General features: G+C 40.1%; 1 protein-coding gene across 6 annotated transcripts in view; it reads right to left on the bottom strand.

The window, feature by feature from the left end:
- The window catches only part of NR1H4 (nuclear receptor subfamily 1 group H member 4), a 132993-nt gene that overhangs the window by 84423 nt on the left and 24152 nt on the right, over positions 1-24418 (bottom strand). The window contains exon 1 of one of the 6 annotated variants that reach the window (XM_004053743.5): positions 6214-6726. The exons of 4 other annotated variants lie outside the window; for them this stretch is intronic. The gene's annotated coding sequence lies outside the window, so the exon portion shown is untranslated. Of the gene's footprint in view, positions 1-6213; positions 6727-24418 lie in introns of those variants that run through there. One more of the 6 variants, XM_019039445.4, reaches the window with a different exon arrangement.

Genomic DNA, 24418 nt, shown 5'->3' with positions numbered 1-24418 from the left:
TAGACATAGTAAAAAATAATGATTTTTCAGAAAGCTTAGTGGAAAAATCAGGCAAGAAAAACCCAATTATAGTAGTGTGAGGATTGCTACAACAGAGCTAAGCACAGGTGCCATCAGGAGCACAAGCAGGGACATTCATTCATCCAATATTCATTAATTCTCTACTACATACCAAGTTTCGGTCTAGGTTTTAGAAATACAGTGGTAGGTAAGACAAAGAGCTTACATTCTAGAGGGATAAGTGAATAATACACAAGTCAACAAATAATAGGATTTCTGATGAGGATAATAAGAAAGTAAAAGAGAAGTATAGAGTGTTGTAGTTGAACACAGTTTTGGAAAGGACAATCAGAGAAGAGCTCTCTGAAAAGTGGACATTCGAACTGAGATGTGAAGGACAAGAATGAGTTAAGTCATACAAAGGGAAAATAAGTTCAGGCAGAGTGATCAGCAAAAGCAAAGGGCCTGGGCTTGGAGTGTTGGAAGAACAACGCAAGCCCAGCGAGGCTGGAAATGAGTGAGCCAAGGAGGGGCTATAGGAGATGAGGTCTGAGAGTAGGCAGCTCTTGTATGGCCTGTTGGCCATGGTAAGGAGTTTGGATTTTCTTCTAAATGGAAGTGATTGATGAGTTTTAAACAAGGGTATAGCGAGGAGAATGAGGGAAATCTTTCTGAGCGTGGAGGGTTGATTCTTGAACTTAGTCTTGAAGGAATAGGCATTAGGCTAGGAAAATGACACGCAACAGGGATGGCTATAGGAAGGGAAAATAGCATGCTGTGTTCTGAGCAACCCTAAATAGTTGTCTATGCTGTAGCTAGTGGACTCAGCTCAAATCAGTGGAAGAAGGATGACCTATTCAAGAAATTGTGGCAAGAAAATTGCCTATGCTTTGAGGGTAAAAATAAAGACATCTTTATGAATCATTCTTGGAAAATACATCTCAGATGGATTAAAGACTGAAAATTATAAAATTATTGGGAGAAAATATATTTATGATCTTTATGGATTTGGGGATTGAGAAGGACTTTATTAAATAAGAAGTAAATAGGAAAAGAATACATTTGAGAACATTGAAACGTAAGACAGAGGTTAAGGCATCTCAAACAAAGCTAAATATATAAAAATGGATAAAAATATTTACAACATAAATAACACCAAAAATATTAGTACAAACAATATATAAATGATTCCTATAAATAAAAATAGAAAGGATAAACAATCCAAGAGAGAAATTGGCAAACGATACAAAAAGGAAATTCACCAAAGTGGAAACACAAGTGGCCAGTAAACACAGAAAATATCTGAAACTAATAATAATTAGAAAAATGGAAATTACTATAACTAAATACCATTTTCACCTATGAGATTATCAAAAAATTTTAACTTTGATAATATTCAAAGTGTATGAAAATATGCATTCTCACATATTGCTAGTGGGGGCATAGGTTTTAGTCTTTTTGGAGGGCTCTTTAGCAATGTATGTTAAAATAAAGTGCAATTTTAATTCCTAGGTATCTTTCCTGGAGAAATCTTTGCTGGTATGCACCAGGATGTTCATTGTAGCATTGCCTCTAATGCAGAAAGAGGGCAAACCACCTAAAAAACCATCAACAGTGGAATGGCTAAATGAACTGTGCTCTATAGTATCAACTATTAGGAAGTGGTTAAACAAGATTAAAGTGTTTTGATATGTATTAACATTGAAACAGTGAAGTAGAGGAGAATAGGGCTAGGGGAAGGTAAAAAAATATTTTAGACTTATTCATAATGTTGAAACTTTTAACACAATGACTACATTAAGATATGTCAGTCTCCTAGGGTATCATTTCCTGTCCTCAACTATGCCAATTATATAATCAGATGCTATAAGCAGGTATATTTAGATTCTCTAGAAAAGAAGGGTTTGCTTCATTTTCTTAAAACAATTTTAGGATTGTGCAGCATTTTTGAGCTTCAACAAAAATTATAAACCTCTCTCTAGGAAAGACATACACAAAATACAGATATTTTTCTAAATTAATAAATGTTTAAGAGAAGTTTTATGTTCACTATAAAATTGAACAAAATGTATGGAGAGCCTCCATATACGTCTTCTCCCCCACCCCCCACACACATGCACAGCCTCCTTTACTTTCAACAACTAGCACCAGAATGGCACATTTTTTTACAATCAATGAACCTATGCTGACACATCTTTATCAGCGAAAGACTATAGTTTACATTAGGGCTCAATCTTGGTGTTGTGTATTCTATGGGTTTTGACAAGTGTATAATAACATGTACCCACCATTGGTAATATCATATAGAATGAATTCACTGCCCTAAAAATTCTCTGTAAAATGCATAGATTTTTAAATGTAGTCTTAAGTGACCCTGGCCCCCTGAAGCCCAGCTATAGCCTCAGATTCAGAGTCGGGACTCCAGGAGAGCAAGAATCTTTTACATGACCACTTTGGAATGACATTTCTTTGTCCTGTCTCTGCCCTGCAAATTCTGGATGGCATCCAGCTTTTGCTCCTTAAGCCCCAGGCTGGTATCAACTTGTCGTCTACACTGGCAGCTTCCATAACTCTCTAGGACATGGCAGCAAATAGCTCTCTGCTTAGGAACAGTCTCAGCCCAGAGCAGTGTTTTTGTTTTCTCTAATCAGCAACATCCCACAGCAGGACTATCTTCTCCATGCACAACTACATTATTTAGCATGTTTTCCAGATAACTGTGTTAAATATATCTACAGGACTTGAAAATGCAAAGCCATACCATTTCTCCTTTTCTTTACATTAATAACATTAATTAAAGTGTAATAGACCCAGGTTGTCTCAGGTTCATTGAGACCTGGGAAAGGTCATCTAAATCTCTTTAAAATGGGAAGCAAAATCTCAAGGTTTTGTTAGGATTTTATATTAAAAAATGAAAATTAATAAAAATTTATTTTATATTTATACTTATTTATTTTAATCACCAGAACCCTGTTATATTTCTTAATCCTAACAAAGAATAAATCTTATTTTTTTCTGTGCAATATTTGCAATTTTACTTTGCAATCAAGTTGCATTATATTAGTGTCATCTTATCACCAATTTACAAAGCAGAGAGAGTAGGAATAGTAGATGTTCTTTTATGGCCAAAATTGGAAATGGGCAAACTGAGGGAGAAAATAATTCACTGTGAAGAGCAAAGGGGTTAGGGGATTCCAGAGCAGGGTGAGAGAAGGGAGAGAAAAGACAGAAGGATGGATATTTGTATGTAATAATGATTTTTGCCTCCTCATACAGCTTGGTGACTAAGGACACTCGTATGGTGATGCCTTTTAGCTACATCTTCACTGGTAGAAACTACTGTGACAATAAAAAAATACCTGGGAGGAAAATTGTTCCTATTTCTTATTTTTTTAAAAAAATTTTGAGGTGATGTCTCACTATGTTACCCAGGCTAGAGTATAGTGGCATTATCATAGCTCACTGCAGCCTTGAACTCCTGAGCTCAAGCAATCCTTCCACCTCAGCCGCCCGAGCTGCTGGGATCACAGGCACTCATCACTGTGTCTAGCTTGTTCCTATTTTCTTTTATTCCCCTTTATAATCTGTGTTGCTAGAGACTAAGATAAAAATGAGACTGAGAGCAAAGGGAAGGGAAATCTCTTTCTATGAACTAAAGAACCTTTTCTGTCCTTTATGCACCCACCTAATGACAATGTGAGCCTTTGAAAATCTATCACATCACGATATGCATTCTCATGGCATTCATAATCCACAGACTGTGAGCCACAGCAGTTCTGAGCTCTCTAAGATGTCCCTAATCACAGCAGCATGGAGAGTTCATTGTGGTCTTTAATTAAAACGCTGATAACGGAAATATTCAACCAGCTATCTTAGACTGGTCTCTGGGTTAAAACAAATAGTGCTCCAAACTTTCCAGTTTCCCTACTGATGGCGCAATCTCTCGAAAATGCCCTATGCAGGAGGTTTCAGGAAACGCCTAACTAGTTCCTGGGTTTAACAAATCACCCCTGTGAGGCTGGAATGCTTAACGGCTGGTCCCCCCTCGCCGCTCCCCGATCATTCCCCATTTCAAGTTTTCCCAGCCTCCGCCAATAGCCAATATCAGAGTAGCCAGGAAGAGGCTTTGGAGTCAGAAAGACCCGCCCTCAAGTTCAGGTCCCGCTACTTCCTAACTATCTGCCTGTGGACGGGTCACTTGTCTTTTTTGAGTCTCAGTTTTCTCATCTGTAAAATGAGTATAAGAAAAACTCCTGGCTGGGCGCAGTGGCTCACGCCTGTAATCCTAGCACTCTGGGAAGCCGAGGCGGGCGGATCACCTGAGGTCAAGAGTTCGAGACCAGTCTGGCCAACATAGTGAAACCCCGTCTCTACTAAAAATACAAAAAATAGTGGCATGGTGGTGCACGCCTGTAGTGCCAGCTACTCAGGAGGCTGAGGCAGGAGAATCGCTTGAACCCGGGAGGCGGAGGTTGCAGTGAGCCGATATAGCGCCACTGCACTCCAGCCTGGGAGACAGAGCGAGACTTTGTCTCAAAAAAATAATAATAAAAAGTAAAGAAAAACTCCCATACAGGGTTTTTGTGCGAAGGAAACAGGCGAATGAAGTAAAGGCTAGGACATGTTAGTAGACATTGTAGAAAAGTTAGCTCCATCACACACTCATACATACACACATTTCTTTTCTTTTCCTTGCAGAGTACAAAGGCCTCACAACCAATGGATATTCCATTGCAATTGGCCCAATCTTGAAGAGGTGGAAACAAGAGGAAGGACAAGGATTCCATGACTTTCCCTCTCCAGCTGTGGGGAGAAGGCAGAGGTAGGTGGTGGGAAATTGCTGCAAATCTTGAGGAAGCGTCTCAGGACAAGAGAGCTTTGTCCCTGGCCAGTACTTTATCAGTTAACCAGGAGTTGCATCAGTATTTGTTGCAACATCCTCAGAAAACAGAAAAGTCCACGGTACAAATGGCACAGATCCATAATTTGGAGGACTGGGGGTAGGAATGTAACACAAAGATAAAAGTGTCTATCATTTTATAAAATCACAGCTAGAAACAAAATGGTAGCTCCCTGAACATCTTTTCCTCTCTTCTCCCTTCCTTTTTTTAGGAACAGAAAAAAAAATTTAGATAGATAGATAGATAGATAGACCACTTTACTGAGGTGTGACTGACATATAAAAGCTTTACATATTCCATGTATACACTTTGATGAGTCTGGGGATAGGCATACACTCATTAAATCATCACCACAATCTATACCATAAACCTATCTATCACCTCCAAAAGTTTCTTCCTGCCTTCTTATTTATCACTAATATTATTTCTAAGGGTTCCTACCCCTCTTGTCAATACTCCTGAAGTGGTTCTAAGACAGCACCAGAAACAGCATCAGATTTCTTTATAGCTCAAAGCTCAGGTGTGAGTTTCTTAGAGGAAGAATTCAAGGTGAGTCACTTGTCATTCCCTCCTGCCCCTCCCTTCTGAATAAAAACCCAATTAAAAGAAGTAAGTCAGGCTCCACAGTTGCCCCATTCACTTTGTCAATAAGGAGACAAAGAGGTATCTTATCTATAGATTTAGTCCTTGGACAATTTTATTACTAAAGTTCTTCGTCATACTCACATTTCTATCTTTTAAAAATATTTCCATCTGATATTTCCTGTCATATTAATATTCAAAATGGAAAGCAATAGAAGAGTTTACAACTGAAGTCAAGAAAGAAGACTTTTTCCACCTACTCTTCTTCTAGGGAAAAATTTCATTTCAATTAAGCATAGGTTAAATGTCTTATTCTTAGTTCCCAAGTCATCTGACATTAGCAATACTCCCAAACTCACATCAAGATTTGATAAATCACCAAAATATAGCACACTATACAGGTCAAATTGTTTATGGAATCAGAACGGAGACATTTCTGAAATTTACTGTCTCCAGTGATTTACTCAGGTGACCACAATGTTAAAAGAGTATTTCTAAATAAGTTTTCAATAGGTAAGCAACTGTTAAGACTCATTAACTTTTGCTTCTGCTTCTTTTTGTTTTTTAGTTTCTTTCTTTTTTAATTTTCAGGACTTTACATCAAACTCTACTAACTTAGAATTCATTTATTGACATACATTACAGATGTCAAAGAGAAACTTTTAAGTGACTATTTTTTCTCTGTTGCTGTGAGATACACAACCCACTCCCAAAGGAATTAGGTACTTACTTGGATTGTTTTGGGTCAGAGATGGACTTTCAAGGCCCTGGGAGGATTCTGGACTGAGTCTTCCTCTCCAGATCCCAGCAATTTTGCTACAAATGCTCAGAATCCAATTTCGCATTAGGATAAGTCGGGGAGACAATGAGGTGAGGAGGAGGAGAGAGTTCCAGAGTACTGTGCATGATCACAGGCGGCCTTCCGGGCTAGCAGCAGCATCTCTTCCTTGGCTCTGTGCCTCATGGACACAGATTAGTCATTAACAATCCTTCCCTGCTAAATGATATAAACATAGAAAGGAACCTTGGGAGAGCCTCGAGATTCCCAAGACAAAACCGCAAAGCCCCAGAATGAGGAATGTGACAAAACCAAGGAGCCCTGCAGCTTGCCTTTGAAAGCACTTCTCCTCTGGCTGTTTGGTGGGCTCCTGGGCACCCGTATTTCTGTACACATCAACTAAAACCAAACTGTCATCTTCCCTCTCTCTCACTACAACTTCTTTGAATAGCTCTATCACTTCCCCGGGACTGAACTAGAAGCTGGGAGCCTTTTGACCCTTCCCTCTGCCCAGCCACCCACATCAAATAATAACAGATTTGGGTTGATTGCATCTTTGGAATGTCTCTTATTTCCAACCCACATTGTTCTTCTCCTACTTTGGGCCTATCATAGCTTCCTTTCTGGATGACATTGGTCCCACAACCCCTTTTTCTTCTCTCCCCTTCTTCTGTTTTCCAAATTGCACAGCAGTGTGGAAGCACGGGCTCTGGTTAGATGCCCACTCTTTAGTCACAGCCTTGAGCAAGACACTTAGCCTCTCTGAGTCTCAGTTTCCTCATCTGTAGAATGGATATGGAGAAACCATCTCATGGGCTGTGGTGAGAATTACATGAGTAGTGAAAATGTTTAGAAAAGTGTGTGGCAGATAGCAATCACCCAATAATTTGTGGCAATTATTATTTCTCTCCTTCATTAGTTGAACCATCATTGATTGATTATCAGCCTACTATGTACCCAGCAACTTGCTAGGCACTCCCCTCATCAAAAATTCCCAATGCACTCTCTATGCCTAAAAAACGAACACAAAATGCTTGACATTTAGAACCCCTTCCACACCTGAAGATCTAGCCCTAATGTCTCTAGGATTTTCTCACATTCTGTCCCTTCAGTCATCCCAACCTCTGCCAACCTGTACCAAGCTCTCCCGCCTCCACACTTTTGCACAAGCTCTTCCTTCTACCTCAGTTACTTTCTTTTCACACCCACACATCTTCCAGGCGTGGAACAGAAGCAGAGTTCTCCCTGAAGCCCGCCCCATTCCTCATCTGCCCCTACTCTCCCCACCCAACTCCCCTGATCTTTTATTTGTAGTTTCCTTGCTGTCCCTTAACTCCTCTGACCTTATATATTATAGTTTTCTACTTGTTTTATCTCTTTTACAAAAACCAGGCATGGTAGCAGACTTGTCTTTGTATCTACCCTTTGTCTTAGCACAGTGCCTCTCACAGAAAAAGCATTGTGTAACTCTTTGTTAACGCAATCAATGAGTGAGCTGAGAAACAACTTCCCAAAGCAGCATGGCTGCACATGCACCTGTGTGTGTGTGTGTGTGTGTATGTGATGTGTGCATTTCCCATCTGTGATGTGTGTCATTTGTTTCCCGTCACAAGGTCAGCTAGTAGAAGATCTACATTCAAACCTGTTAGAAATGTTATATTTTGCTTCTCTTATAAAATAGCATTTTTGTAGGTCCTACAGGCTCCTACTTCCTACCTACTTCTGGGGGTTCCCAATGTACTACGGTGCATCCTCCAGCCCCTTCGGCACAAGGAAGAGGGGCACCCCAGGCCTGTACATTTTCTTTTGAAGAGAGTTTGCACTGACACTGCACTCTGCAGCTCTGGGCTGCCTGAGGGACTCCTGTGTGACTTCTATGTGACACCAAGCCCATTTCTTCTTGGATGATAAGAGCCTGTACTGTGATTTCATTCTCTCCAGCAGAGATGGAAACAATGACTGAAGACACAGACTCTGGCGCTGGACCGGCTGGGTTCAAATCCCAGCTCTGCCACTTACAAGCTGTGTCACCTTAGACCTTAGGCTTTTCCTTAACATCTGTCTCAGTTTCCCCATCTGTAAAATAAAGATATAATTACTATGTATTTCATGTATGTAATTACTATGTAATTCATTAATGAATTAATCTATGCAAAGCGCTGGTACCTGACACACAGAAAGTGCTGTGTAGGGGTTAGCTGTTATTATTTTCTCTGGGCCTTCACACTGACAATCGTATTTGCCCACTGGACTGGATACTCCCTGAGGGTGGCATGTATTTCCCATCCTTTTGGATCTCCAGTGGTGTAGCACGTAGTGCTGGGTATGACATAAGAGCCCATTCAAAAATTTCAACAATTATTTTTCTTCTCTTCACACCACACAATCAATCCATTAGAAAATGTTTAAGTTTTACCTTCACAATATATGTATTGAATCTGATACCTTCCCACCACCTCCACTGTCATCTCTCTGGTCCATGCCAGGTTTCTTGCACCTGGGTTTGTGCCATGGCCTCCTAAGTGGCCTCCTTATTTCCATGCTTGCACTCTGTCATTTGTTCCCAGCATGGCAGCCAGAGTGATCCTACCAAAACCAAAGGATCATGTCGTTCTTTTGCTCAAAACCCCCACAGGCTTTCATCTCTCTCAGAGTAATGGCCAGACTTCTTACAGTGACCCCAAGGATCTAAATGACCCTGAATCCTACCCCATCCCACCATAGCTCTAACTTCATCTATCACTCACGCCAGTCATGAGGCCTCCTTGTTGTTCTCTGAACTCATAAAGCACATTCTCTCCCCAGGGCCCCTGTACTTTCTGTTCCATAGCCTGGATTGATTTTTGCCCAGAGACCTTCCATTGCATGCTACAGGTTTCTACTCACCTTACCAGAGAGGCCTTTCCTGGACACACCAAATACAATGCCATTTTTCTTCCCAGTACAGGATATCACTTCTCATTTCTCATTCCTTTTTTTGTTTGTTTGTTTTTGGAGACACAGTCTGGCTCTATCACCTAGGCTGGAGAGCAGTGGCATGATCTTGGCTCACTGCAACCTCAGCATTTCAGGTTCAAGCGGTTCTCCTGCCTCGGCCTCCCGAGTAGCTGAGACTACATGCACGTGCCGCCACACCCAGCTAATTTTTTGTATTTAGTAGAGATGGAGTTTCGCTATGTTGCCCAGGCTTGTCTCAAACTCCTAAGCTCAAGCGATCTTCCCGCCTCAGCCTCCCAAAGTGCTGGAATTACAGGCGTAAGCCACCGCACCTGGCCTCTCTTCTCATTCTTACCTTGCTTTATTTTACCCTGTAGCACTAAGTACTGAGCACCACTTAGCATACATGGACATGTTTCATGTCTCTCTCACTATATGGAACATAAATAGATGACTACACCTGTCTTGTTCACCACTGTGTCCCTGATAACTGGATGCCCCAGGCAATGTGCTAGTGCTGAGTAGGAGAGACCCAAAACCCAAGCTCTGAAAGCTCACCGTCCCATGAACAAGGGAGACTCAGCAAAATAATAACAGCAATTACCATAACAATAAAGTAAATCATATAAAGAATGAATAACATTCACTTGTGTTATGTGATAAGTTGGAAAAGTTCAGGGTGTCATAAAATACTCTCCATTAATCATAACAAACAGAAAATGTGCTCTCTATTCATGGGATTAATTCTAACTAGCACAGAAAGAAAGAAGGGGAAAAGGAACAAGCATTTATTGAGCAGCTAATATTTTCCAAACAGTCTGTTAAGCACTGGCAAATCAGCAGTGAACAAAATGATACGGTTCCTGCAGTCATGCAATTTACAGCCTAGTGTGAGAGACAGACAATTAATAAAAACTACACAGATAATCTTGTAAGTTCTCTTGTGACAGCATGTTATGAAGGAGAAGCACAGGGTTCTGCGATTGTATTTATCAGGGAGCCCTCACAATGTCAGAGGGGTTTAGAAAGGCTTCCTCTAAGAAAGTGATGTTTTAGCTAAGATGGAAGGATCTTTGATGTGTTGGGAGTGAAAAGTGTTGAGAAGGAAAAAAAGGAGCATTGCAGGGTAAGGAAAAGACAGCAGCAAAGGCTCTGAGACAGGAGAGAGGTTGGAGAATCCCATGAAATAAAGAGAAGGACAATATCTTTCAAGGAAGAATGTCGGGGAGGAACAAAGAAATCGGGGTAGAACAGGAGGTGGGAGCAGTGGTGTGCTGGTAAGTGATTAACAACCAGCTCTCAGAGGTGTGTGAATATATACATATAAACATTTATTTTAAATTTTACTGATAGAACGGTAAGTAACACATGTTTTACAAATAATAATAAATATACAGTTTCTGTATATTGTAAATTCTATGTAGCCAGTGAGCCAACTGGGATGTTTTCATTGAGTTTTGCTGAACTCTTGTATTGATAGCCAACTTATGGTTGCCGTTCAACCATGGTTTGACAAATGGAATCACATTCCAGACCACTAATCCTTTCTCCAATATAAATATCGTACTGAAATGTTATATGTGATCTACTGTTAAACTATGATTTTCACACAAATTATTTTTGTTAAACTGAACCCTCTTTGAGTTCCACCCTTACGTATGTTGGAAATTCACTTGTTCATTGGTGATGTGAGTAGCTTCTTTGCTGAATCAAATAATAGTTTTCATATACTGGAAACTGTTCTTTCATATACTGAAGAACATTTCTTCAGTATTGTGTGTGTTCTTCAAAATGTAACAGCTACTAACATGAAGCTCTTTTAAGTTTAATCTGCTTTGTTAACAGTTTCTTTATCACTAAGACTAAGGGTCAACAAACATTTTCTTTAAGGGGCAAAAAAGTAAATATCTTAGGCTTTGCAGACCACATCTAGTCTCTGTTATGTTTTACAATCCTCTAAAAATGCAGAACTTCTTAGCTTGAGGGCTGTATATAAACATCCATGGGCCAAATTTTGCCCACTGACCTTAATTTGCCAACTCCTTAGACCAGTAGCTCTCAATGGAGAGAAGGAGCAATTCTGCTCCCCAAGGCATATTTGGCAATATCTGGACACAGTTGTGGTTGTCACAACTTAAAGGGAGTGTCATTTAGTAAGGAGAGGCCAGAATGCTGCTAAACATCCTACAATGCACAGCTTCTCCCTCCACAACCAAGAATTATGCAGCCCCAAATGTCAATAGTGCCAAAGTTGAACAGGCCTGCCTTAGACAATAGACAATACAATAAATGAGGTCTTGATTTGTAAATTTTTTTGTGTTGTAAATATTCTAGTTGTGGCCACTTTCAAACTACCAATGTAAAGTCACCTAACAATGGACTTGGGGAGAATGCAAACTGGCACACCATTATACGCCACCACACAGATGCACTAGGCATAAATAACCACAAGAGCATAGACGATCGTAAAATAGCAAAATAATTAGGGCATGGTAAGTTTTGAGTGTTTATTACTTTTGTTTGTTTTAATGTCTTTAATTATAAGTTTATATAATTTAATTTTTGATAAGGGCTATGTTTAACAACAACCAGCTCAGAATGCCCTGAAAGTTTAACAATTGACTCTCATGAACCAGGGTAAGCTGGCTCCAGGGCAGCACTGGGAGAATGAAAGCTTCTTTCACTTAGTCCTTACAAGTTAGGAGCTAAACAGTATTATCTTCCTTTAACAAATGAGGAGACTAAGCCTGAGAGATTCAGGCAAAGAGACAAAGACTTATGCAAAAGAGACAAATCAGGGGCTTTAAATACAGGTTTGTTTTCTCCAAAGCTGATAGTCTTTATCCTATCCTGTACTCCACTATCAACCCAGGGAAAGTGAGATCAAAATATTTATTCTGTGAAATGCTTATCAGTACTGGTACATTTTAATTAATTGCTGAATAAAATAGAGATAGAAGTCATTATCATATTGTTAATGATCAACTCTGGTATAATATTACAAATATAACAGAAAGGCCATCCTGCCAAAAAAGATTTGCATCCATAGAAATTATTATTTTTATTAATATTTTGACTTCCTTGCCCTTTCCAGGATTCTCTCTTTTCAGTTAAACATCTGCACTCCTCACCTCTCCTGTTCAGTGAATTAGTTCACAACAGGTCAGGAACTGTAAGATCCTGAAACAAACAGGAAACAAAACAGCCAAACTTTGAATACTGGTACATCAAGGGAGGGGTCTATGCCAGACTCTGAGGCCTGAGTGAGCACTACAGTCAGAGTACAGTGTCAGGGCATTCAACTTCACAAACGGTGGCCATGAAGGGGACACTGAAATGAACAAGGAGAGAGAAAGAGAAAGAGCATGGATAATCCAACTGGCCTCTGTCCCCACTGGCTCAGGCTTGGCTGTGAGTGTGAGTCTTTGTCCCAACATGGAATCAATCTGTTGGAAAGTGCTTGGTGGCTGAGCCTTTAATAACTTCTTTTTTCTTATTAGACGCCACAACCCTCCAGAAACTGAGTTCTCAGAACCAGACAAAATTTCCAAGACCTAAAGGCAACATGGTAGGGGTGGTGTTGAAAGCATGGATGTTAGGGTCAGGGGCCTGGGTCTGAACTCTGGGTCTGATCATGTGACCTTGGGCAAGTCAATCTCTGGGACCTTAGTTTCTTCGTACAAAAAATATATATAATAGAAGGGAATGAATTCCTATGTCATAGGGTTACTGTAAGGATCAACCTGAAATATCACATGAAAATGTGTGGTAAAAAACATTGAAGAGAAGAAAATGGCATACCCCACTAGATATGAAATCTTCCAGAAGCTGGTAGCCATATGGGAGCCCCATCCACCCCTGCAGTCAGCTGGGTTTTTTTGTTTGTTTGTTTTTGAGACAGTCTTGCTCTGTCACCTAGGCTGGAGTGCAGTGGCATGACCATAGCTCACTGTGATCTCGAACTCCTGGGCTCAAGCAATCCTCCTGCCTCAGCCTCCCAAGTAGCAGCTGCGACTACAGGTCTGTGCCACCACGACTGGCTATTTTTTTTATTTTTTGTTGACAATTTTTTATTTATTTATTTATTTTTTTAGATGGAGTCTCACTCTGTCGCCCAGGCTGGAGTGCAATGGCATGATCTCGGCTCACTGCAACCTCCCTCTGTCTCCCAGGGTCAAGCGATTCTCTTGCCTCAGCCTCCTGAGTAGCTGGGATTACAGGCATGCACCACCACGCCAAATTTTTGTATTTTTAGTAGAGACGGGGTTTCACCATGTTAGTCAGGCTGGTCTCGAACTCCTGACCTCATGATCTGCCCGCCTCGGCCTCCTGAAGTGCTGGGATTACAGGCGTGAGCCACCGCACATGGCCCTTGTTGGTAATTTTTAAGTTTTTTGTTACCCAGGCTGGTCTCAAACTCCTGGCCTCAACAGATCTTCCTGCCTCAGGCTCCCAAAGCACTGGGATTACAGGCGTGAGCCATCACGCTATTTTAAGTGACTGAAATCAAGCTATTTTAAGTGACTCACTGAAGTCCCTGGGTCCATGTCGTGGAGAAACTCTTCTACGGACAGATGAAAAATGGAGCTGAAGCTTCATCAGAACTTGGACAGCCAGTGCTAATGATTAGAACCTTTTAAAAAGAAAATATTCACAAACTGCTTTATTGGCTATGTAACCCAAGAGATAAAATGTTACTATATTGTAGTTAGACAGTCTCAAATGAGTTTCTTCACTTATCCTACATCAAATGCATGTTGCTTTCATTATCTTCCCTGCCCCACTCTTCTTTTTAGAGGAGCCCTATATTGGTTATTTTTTTAATTAAACAAGTCATTTAAATTTAAATTATACAATGGTCATTGTAGAAAGATTAGAAAGTATAGAAAATCAAAAAGAAGAAAATAAAATTCCCCCATAATCTTACAACCCATATGTTATGGACTGAATTGTATCTCCCCAAAATTCACAGGTTGAAGCCCTAATCTCAAATGTGATCACAGTTGGAGATAGGGCCTTTGAGAAGATAATTATGATTAAATTAGATCATAAGGATTGGACCCTAATCCAATAGGACTGGTGTCTTTATAAGAAAAGGAACACCTACTGGAAGTTTGCATGCACAGAGGAAAGACCATGTGAAGACACAGCAAGAAGTTGGCCATCTTCAAGCCAAGGAGAGAAGCCCCAGGAGAAAACAAACCTAACAACACCTTGAGCTTGGACTTCCAGACTCCAGAACTGTAAGAAATAAATGTCTACTGTTTAAGCCACCCTGTCTGTGGTATTTTGTTATGGCCGTCCTAGTAGACTAATACACCATAGATTCACAGAATACACTGTTAATAGTTGATATGTTTTCTTCTAAATGTTTAAACACAATTTTTTTTTTTTTTTTTGAGAAAGAGTGTTACTCTGCTACCTAGGCTAGAGTGCAGTGGTGCAATCTCAGCTCACTGCAACCTCCACCTCATGGGTTCAACTAATTCTCCCACCTCAACCTCCCTAGTAGCTGAGAATACAGGCATGCACCACCACACCTAGCTAATTTTTGAATTTTTAGTAGAGATGGGGTTTCACCATGTTGGCCAGGCTGGTCTCGAACTCCTGACTTCAAGTGATCCACCCACCTTGGCCTCCCAAAGTGCTGGGATTACAGATGTGAGCCACCGTGGCCAGCCTTAAATGCATATAAATTTATATAAATCTTCATCTTTTTCATACTGACAGTATATACTGTTCTGTATCCGCTTTCCTCAATTAATATATCATAAATATTTTTATCACTAAAACTTTCATTACGTATATGACTTATGGCAGTACATTCAATTCATAGATATAGGCCCTCCTTTAACTAATTCTCAACTCTTGACATTTAAGTTGTTTCCAGTTTTCCTCCATTATATAAATGGTATTGCATTGATCATCCTTTGTAGCTAAGTCTTTGTCTACATCAATGATTATTTCCTTGGCCTGATTTTTAAAGGTGGAATCGCTGAGTCAGAGTGAACACATTTTTAAGACTCTATGGTAAACTTACAGTAAACTTAACAAACTACTTTTAGAAAGATTGTTCCAATTTAGATTCCCCTATTAGAGTTCAAATATGTCTATTTCTTGCCCTATTACCAGCACATCTGGGCCTTGGTGGTTCTTTTTCTAGAAGAGGCTTTCTGCGAAATGTCCTCAGGCTTCACCCACCACTCCCAGCAGATAAGCAACATAGACATTCAAGCAGTATTTTTTGAACTGTGTGATATGACCCATTAGTGGTTCATAAAATCAATGTAGGGGGTCATGACTGGCACTTGTTTGTTTTCAATGAAATGGTATGTAAAAGAATAGCAGAGCAAATATTTGCATTGCGAGTAAAAACACCCATTAATGGAGCTTTTATTTACTTGTATATGTGTGTGTTGATGAGACCTAGATTTCAAGGTAACACTGTCGTAAGGTCACAGTTTAGAAAGTTTGAAAAGTACTGGTGAGTCAAAAGTTCATTGAATTGGGGCCCAAAAGACTTGAATTCTGGGCCTAATTTGAAGGGGAAGGAAGGCACACAAAATTAGCTACTAAAAAATATATACCATAAGTTATGGTTTATAATAGAGGAAATTATAAATTTCAGGGCATGGAAAATAATCTGCACCTCCCTTCTCCATGTATTTTAGTCACATTACATCTATGATTGTAGATCTGGCTCTGCCTCTCCCTGGCTGTGTTTAATATTCTGCAGTCATCATTTGAAATTGTTAATAATTTTAAACAAGAGGTCCTATATTTTTACTTTGCATTGAGCCCCCACAAATTATGTAGTCATTCTTATCCATTAATTCAGACAACATGCCATCTTCCTGACAGAAAAGTGGAATTCATTTCTTTGGCAATGCTGAGAGCTGAAGCAAGAACTCTCAACCTTGGTGGATAAGGTAGGAGCTGCTTTGAGGGTTTATGACATACACTATTGCAAGGAATCAGCTGCGCACTAGACCACACACAAGGCAATCTGTAGCTGTTAAGAAATTTTGTTCTGCCCAAGGCTTGTGTTCAATTGTTTCAGTCCCAGCTGGAATAGATCGTCCAAACTGCATTTAACTCTTATAAAAAAAAGTCTTAAAATAGGATGGCCCACTTAATACCATGTGCTGCTATATGGGTTAATTGGATGTGAAACATTCACAGCAGGTCCTCAAAAAAAGATACAATAGAAAGATGAAGGTCACTGTTGGGCCTGAGTGCTATATTATGTCCAAACAGCATTGAAAACCCAAAGGTTGCTAAATGATTAATAGGTAGATCAAAATACCACATTTGGGGATATGGCCTGTTTTATATTTGGAAAAGCCCCCATCTATTTGTGAAATCTAGCTGATAGCTCAATAGTAAACTATCTTTCTTCAACAGAGATAAAGCTACTTATCATCAAAAAGGTGTGAAGTTAGAGCTTTCCCAGTGATGGTAATAACATGTTTACACTATTCTTTGCGTGCTTCAGGGGCTGGGAATAGGTCGTAAATATGGAGCAAAGTCAGATATGATGACAATCAGAATACTGGCCTCCTTAGAAATGAGTCTGAAACAGAGGAGCCAACCAAGTACTTAACCACAGGAGCCAATCAGTCTTTACACACAGAACAAGTGTTTATCAAGCATCTTCCACTCAAAGGCTTTGAACACCCTTTGCAGAATTCCCTAATTAGACATGGTTCATGTGAGTTTTCTCTCTCCTCTGTGCTCTCAAAGCACCCCACGCTCACCCTCTCAAATTATTTTTTATTCTTTATTGTGAATGTTTATTTTTTTACCTGTCTTCTTCACTAGTTTGCAAGTTCTTTGAAGGTAAATACTGTGTTTTTTTTTGTTGTTGTTGTTGTTGTTTTTAATCTCTGTATCCTTAGTCCTGGAACAGCAAACAGCACTAAGCCTGCTGTAGGTGCTCGATAAATTTGTATAGTTAAGTAAAAGAACAAATGGCACATGATATATAAACAGCTCCTACAAATCAACATAAAAAAGACCAACAACACAAAAGTGAAATGGGTGAAGCATATGAGAAGGCAGTACACAGAAAAGGAAATGTAAAGGACTGTTAAACACATAGAAGGACATTAAAACTCAATCATAATATGAACCATAATAAAAGACAAAAAAGAAAATGTGTAAATGGCTGTTACATCTTTTTTTTTTTTTTTTGACACTCTTGCTCTTTCGCCCAGGCTGGAAGTGCAGTGGTGTGATCTCAGCTCACTGCAACCTCCGCTTCCTGGGTTCAAGCGATTCTCATACCTCAGCCTCTCGAGTACTTGGGACTACAGGCACACACCACCACGCCTGGCAACTTTTTTTGTATTTTCCGTAGAGACGGGGTTTTGCCATGTTGGCCAGGCTGATCTGGAACTCCTGGCCTCAGGCAATCCATCTGCCTTGGCCTCCCAAAGTGCTGGGACTACAAGCGTGAGCCACTGTGCCCAGCCTAAATGGCTGTTAAGTCTCAATCACAACAAGAGAAATGCAAACCACATTGAGGTATCATTTTTCACCTATTAGATGGGCAAAGATAAAAAGAAGCTCTACCCACATATACTGCTGGAAATTAGGCAAATTGGTACGATCTCCAAGGAGGACAAATTGCAAGTGTTCATAACCTTCGACTTAGCAATTCCACTTCCCAGAATTTATCCTAAAAGATAATATGCACATAAGTATGAAGTGATATGTGAACACATAGCTAACTAACTGCACATGTTCTGGTATGCTCCAGAGCTGGTTGTTAGAAATATTGAAATGCTTGGCCATGCCTGTAATTCCAGCACTTTGGGAGGCCAAGGCGGGTGGATCACCTGAGGTTAGGAGTTCAAGACCAGCCTGGAAAACGTGGTGAAACCCCGTCTCTACTAAAAATATAAAAATACAAAAAATTAAAAAAAAATGCATGCCTGTAATCCCAGCTATTCGGGAGGCTGAGGCAGAAGAATCACTTGAACCTGGGAGGCGGAGGTTGCAGTGAACCAAAATCACACCACTGCACTCCAGCCTGGGTGACAGAGCAAGACTCTGTCTCAAAAAAAAAAAAAAAAAAAGCTTACTTATTGATGAGTAAATGCTGCTGTCCTGCCATACGATCCCTCCCCTAGAACCCCTAGCCTTTGCTGCAACCCAGCAAATCAAGAGGTAAATGCCTGTGACCACATGGGACCTCTGGAACCCTGCTTCAGCACTGTGGCCAGCATTATTCTGATTCATCAGTGCCCATGCTGTAATAGCTGTTAAATATTTGGGTATCACTCCTGTGTTCAAGGTTATTTACTGCAGCACAGAATGCAATAGCAAAACTTGAGAAATAATCAATAGCTAATGTTTACTGGAGCTTACTATGTGCCATTCACTGTTCTAAGTACTTGACATTGATTAACATATTTAATCCTCACAACAACCCTAAGAGGAGGTACTATTGTAATTGCCAGTTTACAAGTGAGAAAACTGAGGCACAGAGAAGTTAAATAAGTTGTCCAAGATCATATAGCTAATATGTGATCAAGCCATGATTCTATCAAGGTAGTCTGATTCCAAAGTCTATGTTCCTAAAATCAAAGTCCTTCAGGAGGGACTGATGAAATAAATTAGGGTTTATCCATGGAACCGAGTATTATACAGCCATAAAGAAGATGGAGAAGCTCTATAAACATGATGGAATGGAATAGTCACCAAGCTATACTTCTAATTGAAAATAAAGCACAGAAAACTGTGTGCAGTAGATATCCAGTGTATGGATAATACATATATGTATATGGGTACATATGTATGTGTATATCTATCAAAAATTGGATATGTATCACATATAAATATGTGTATGTATATGTAAAATCACAAAATAGATAAGTGGGATATGCCTGGAATGATATACAAAAAAACTGGTAACACTAGTCAGTGCCTCTAGGGGACAAGGTATTAGGAAAAATGTTTGCTGTGTGTGCCTTTTGTACCTTTTGAATTTTATACCATGTGAAAGTTTTGCCTGTCTAAAAAGTTAAACTACAAATTGATCATAAAAAAGAACAATGTGACACATACATAAAAACTCTGAAGCAGAAAATAAAAAGAGCTTAGAGGGAAATAGAAAAGGCATGTAGCTAGCCAAAGGTGGGCGAGATTCCAAGCTCCTGGTAACCAGGAATTGCTGAGCACTTGAGTAGGGGATTTCAAGGATATTTGGAGGGTGGGGGATGGGCATCCTAAGAGGAGAGGCTGAGTTAGGGAGACTGTGACAAACTTTAACAATAGCCATCCACACATGAGGTGAAGGGCCCTGGAGGCACCCATGGCCTGTACAATTCCAAGTGGATGCGTGGAAGCCAAGATCTGTGTGCACAGGGGCTTTAAGAGGGGCTGTCAGGGCCCCCAGTGGCTGAATGAGATTAGAAGCCAGGGGAATTCAGAGGAATAGAAACTAGAAGTGCCCAAACCTCATCCTGCCCCCACATCCATTGCTGACAAGGAGCGAAGCTGTGGAGCTATCTCCAAGAAACTGGGCAAAAAAACAAAGAAATAATTGAAGGGTTGGGAGAAAATAGGGCCAAAGAAAAACAGTTCAAGAAGCTGGGATTGTTGGTTCTGAAGGAGGAAAATTATTGTCCCCTACTTGACGACGCATCGTTGTTAGTGGGACAGTGACCAGCTGTTCTTGGCTGCCACAAAGGAGACAAAGAGGCAAAGGGCTTCGACTGCAGCATGAGCAATTTAAATTAGACCCAGAGAAAATCTTTCTGTCAGAAAAAAGCTAAGTTGCTAAGCATCGAGGGGACAGATTCTCAGGGAAGATGTGGTATTGCTATCCCTCCCTCCAGATTAGACTTGGGGATGTGGATGTCAATTGGGTTTGAATTCTTCTGCTGGACAAGTCAGTCACCTTGCCTGCTTCCTAGTGTCTTCATCTTAAACTCCGGGAATTAATACCAGCCTCATAAACTTGTCATAAGGACCAAGAGATCCTGTATATAAAGCCTTTAGAACAGGGTCTTATATACAGTAAATTGTCATTAAATAGCATTAAATAGCATTAAATTGCCCTTTAGGGCAAAAGAGACAGTGGCTATTAGCCATGGTTTTAGGTGATTGAGACAGTTACTTGGGATGGTCTGAAGGTCTCTTTGATTCAAGAAAATATCCCAAGTGCATCATCAATAAATGTTATATATATATAATTAGATCTTGACTTTTCTGGAATAAATATTTATGTTATTTATTTTATTTTTTAGAGACAGGGTTTTGCTCTGTCACCCAGGCTGGAGTGCAGTGCCACGATCATGGCTAACTATAGCCTAGAACACGTGGCTTCAAGGGAGCCTCCCACTTCAGCCTCCTGAATAGCTAAGATTGGAATAAACATTAAACCATTCATTTCATCTGCTTTGGTTGTAAGTTCTGGTGTCAGTCATTTTCCCAAAAATCACATTTCTAACAACCTCACTCTCTGGATGCGTATCATACAGAGCAGAGTTTTTCAAAAATTTGGACTATGACTTACAGTAATAACTTTCATATCACAGCACGGTGACACACACATTTGTATACATGTAACTGAAATGAAAGCTTACAAGAAAATACTTAGGCTTTCTATGTGTCACCTATTTTGATATTTTCTATTTTACTCTTTCATTTTTTAAAAACACTTATTCTGACCCACTAGGTTGATTTCAAGAAACAATATTTATCCATATCAGTAAAAGAAGTGCAATTACATTCAAAGTTTTCCTTTTGATGAATATTATTTTATTTTATTTATTCTTAAAAGTTTCTTTTAAAAGCTTCTGTGTGTATTTATATACGTGTGTGCACCCCTGCCAGGCAAGTGCCCTGTTTATTCTGCCTTTGAGCTTATCTACCACTTAGTGTTTGAGAGGAAAGATATTCCTAAGACTGGGAAGTGGAAGTAGGTTAGTGAGAATGCGTACTCCACTTTACCTTGGGTAGAGGGGAGGACCTCCAAGGAATAGCTACATGGGGCTTCTAGAAAGATTGGGCGCTACTCCCAGGGATTCCAAGTCCTACTAAGTATTTGGGCACCCCAAGTGTGGTGCAGAAACCACTGAACTGCAGGGTCCCATGCAGACTGGGACAATGGATAGTCTAATAGAGAACATTATGGATGGTATCCTGTGGTGGGCAAGGTAAGATCTTGACACAACTCTGGAGCAGAATCTTAAATGATGATCAAGATTTATTTTCTAGCCAGCTTAACAGAACAGAAAACAGATTTATTTTTTACCCAGACTTGAGTTTCCGGTCTGAGTTTTAAACCTGCCCACTCTTGGTCCTTGGTGGTACTTCTGCAGCTCTGGCTGAAATCTTCCTTCCTGGACCATGCAGACTGTGGCCTTTGAGAGCACTGCTTCTGCCACATCAGAGAAGTTTCTCCCCTGGTCCAGCCCAGCCAATCAGACTCTACCCCTTGAGTATATGCTCCCAGGTTGGTGTCTTACAAGCAAGACTGGGACAATAGGCAAAAGATCTACACCAATTTCTGGGATTTTATGTTTCAGAAATAAACTCATCCTCCTACTACAACGATTCATCATCATCCATCATATTGGGAAGATATAAGACAAGGTAATACTGTGGGGAGACACATCTCACTGTGGGATGATGAATTATTCCAGACATAAGACATTGTCATCCCAGCCTTCTCCTTCCGGTCTCGAGGTGAAGGAAGTGAGTGTGTCTGTATCAGGCTTGAGGATCAGATATTGTGTGTGCATGAAGCTGAGAAGAGTGAATGCTTTGTTATTTTATCAAAGTTCGTTTTCAAAGGTTATCCCTCCCTGCTACTGTATTTATCAAAGAGAATCAAATTATCATCAGAACAAGGCCCAGCATTATTTTATAAAGAAAGCTAGATCATTACTCATTGGGTTTTAATTACTGGGTTTAATTTTGTTGATGCCTACTTTAATTTTCTTCTTCTGAAGAAAACACTTGTATGTTTCTTCCTCAGTAAAATCCCTTCTGATGTTATTATTATATATCTGTGAGTACTACATTCCTGGTTTATTAATATTTTTTCTTAATTGATTTTTAAAATTCAGTTCCAAACACCAGTCTCTATGAATCACTTTGGTAATATCTTCTCTGTAAGTCCATGGCCGAAGATCAAATACAACTAACTGTGAGATTTTTCATTAATGGCTAATTTGTTAAAGTATTGCCATTATAGCATAACATTAAATCATCTATCAGCAAATGTGAATTCCCTGGACTTGATTGCTGAACGCATAATATTGAAAGCAAAGATATTATCTACATGGTAAAATGAGCAAATGTGTCTACAGCAACCACATATGAAGTCTAAAGTTATTATCAGACCTGGACTTCATTGTTTCCCCACTGAGGTGTAAAAAGAAGTAAGATGAAGAAGAGGATTACAAAAACCAAACTGATCTTTAGCAATAGCAGGAAAAGGAATATGTGAATATCAATCAGGCCAGTGAGGGGTGGGGGGTGTTTAGGCCCCTTAGCCCCTTCAAAAACAGAAGTTATCTTCTGGTACAATGTAATATGAGAAGGACTATATTTTCCACACCAGAAACCTTCATGCATAGCGTAATGAGGATGAGTGCAGTTATGGCACAAGCACTGCCTACTTTGCCCTAATTCATCCATTAATTCACTCATTCAATACATATTTATTGAGTCATGTTGCTAGGCCAGCCGCTGGTCATACAACACAAGGCTGATGCATTTTCTATCTTCATGAAGCATATTATCTAGCAAACTGTAAACCTACTTCACATTTTAAAAAATGAAAAAAATGCATACAAGTAAAAAGCAACTGAACATAATTGAGGCAAATCTTTTTTTTTTTTTTTTTTTGAGATGGAGTCTCACTCTGTCGCCCAGGCTGGAGTGCAGTGGCCTGATCTGGACTCCCTGCAAGCTCCGCCTCCCGGGTTCACGCCATTCTCCTGCCTCAGTCTCCCGAGTAGCTGGGACTACAGGCGCCCGCCACCACGCCCGGCTAATTTTTTGTATTTTTAGTAGAGACCGGGTTTCACCGTGTTAGCCAAGATGGTCTCGATCTCCTGACCTCGTGATCCGCCCACCTTGGCCTCCCAAAGTGCTAGGATTACAGGCGTGAGCCACCGCGCCCGGCTGGCAAATCTTAATATAAACCTCCATGGCTGCAAATAGAAGAATCAAAGAAAATTAGATAATCATCATACTTGTCATGTATTGACCTGCCATTTTTCATGTAATTAATACTTATTCAAACTTTCCAAAGTAGATCCTGTTTCCTTCTGTACAGCCAAGGAAGCAGAAGCTGGCTACGGAGCTTGCCTAAAGCCAAGGGCTAGAAAGTCCAAATAGTGGGGTGTGAACCAAGGCCCATCAGTCTTCCAACACTTACACTCTTTCCCTATACAGAGGAATCTCTGGGCAGAGGATTTTTCCTTCTCTAAGAATCAGAGGGATCTGGGAGTGTCTGCTGGACATGAAACATAGCTATTCTTCTAGCAGTTTAGGCACGAAAAACCACAACTAATACACAGAACAGAGAAGAAATATTCCTGCATTCTCACAATGCAGCTACCACTAAGGGTTTCCTTCCAGGAATGTGAGTAGGGAGAATGAGATGGGATCCACTCAGGTGTGCAGTTAGTAGATTCCTGGAAGGAAATCCATAGTGGTAGCTGCATTGTGAGAAGGCGAGAATATTTCTTTCTGTATTAGGTAGTAGGAAAGAATATAAGCTCCTTAAGTGCAAAGGCCACTCTTATTGATCTTGGTATGTATCCTTGGGTTGAGCACATAGCCCAGGTGCTCAATAAATGTAAGATGAGAGGGTGAAGAAAAAAGCAAAGGCAAATGGAAGTGGGAGTGAGTCTGGCCCTTGGTCGTCTAGTCCCTATCCACTGAGTTTCTCACAGCTGGCTCCATCACAGTTTGTCAGGTGTTCCGGGGTTTCTATTTTCCATCAAACACAGTCTTATAATTCTACAATCTCTAAGCTCAAGTATTGCATCATGTTGGCATAACTGAAGGAGACATACCTAGACCATATTCACTTAGCTCCTCATAGAAATGTTTTGTAAGGATTTGCCATCTGCTTTTTAGAGACCATTGGATAAACAACTTTTATCTGCGAATCATTTTTGTTTCTTCTGAAATATAACATAAATAACATGGTCATTTATGTTACCCTCATTATTAAAGTCCATGCAGAAAA

The sequence above is a fragment of the Gorilla gorilla genome, chromosome 10 (assembly GCF_029281585.2).
Source record: "Gorilla gorilla gorilla isolate KB3781 chromosome 10, NHGRI_mGorGor1-v2.1_pri, whole genome shotgun sequence".
Taxonomy (NCBI): Eukaryota; Metazoa; Chordata; class Mammalia; order Primates; family Hominidae; genus Gorilla; species Gorilla gorilla.
This window is presented reverse-complemented; position numbering and strand designations above follow the sequence as displayed.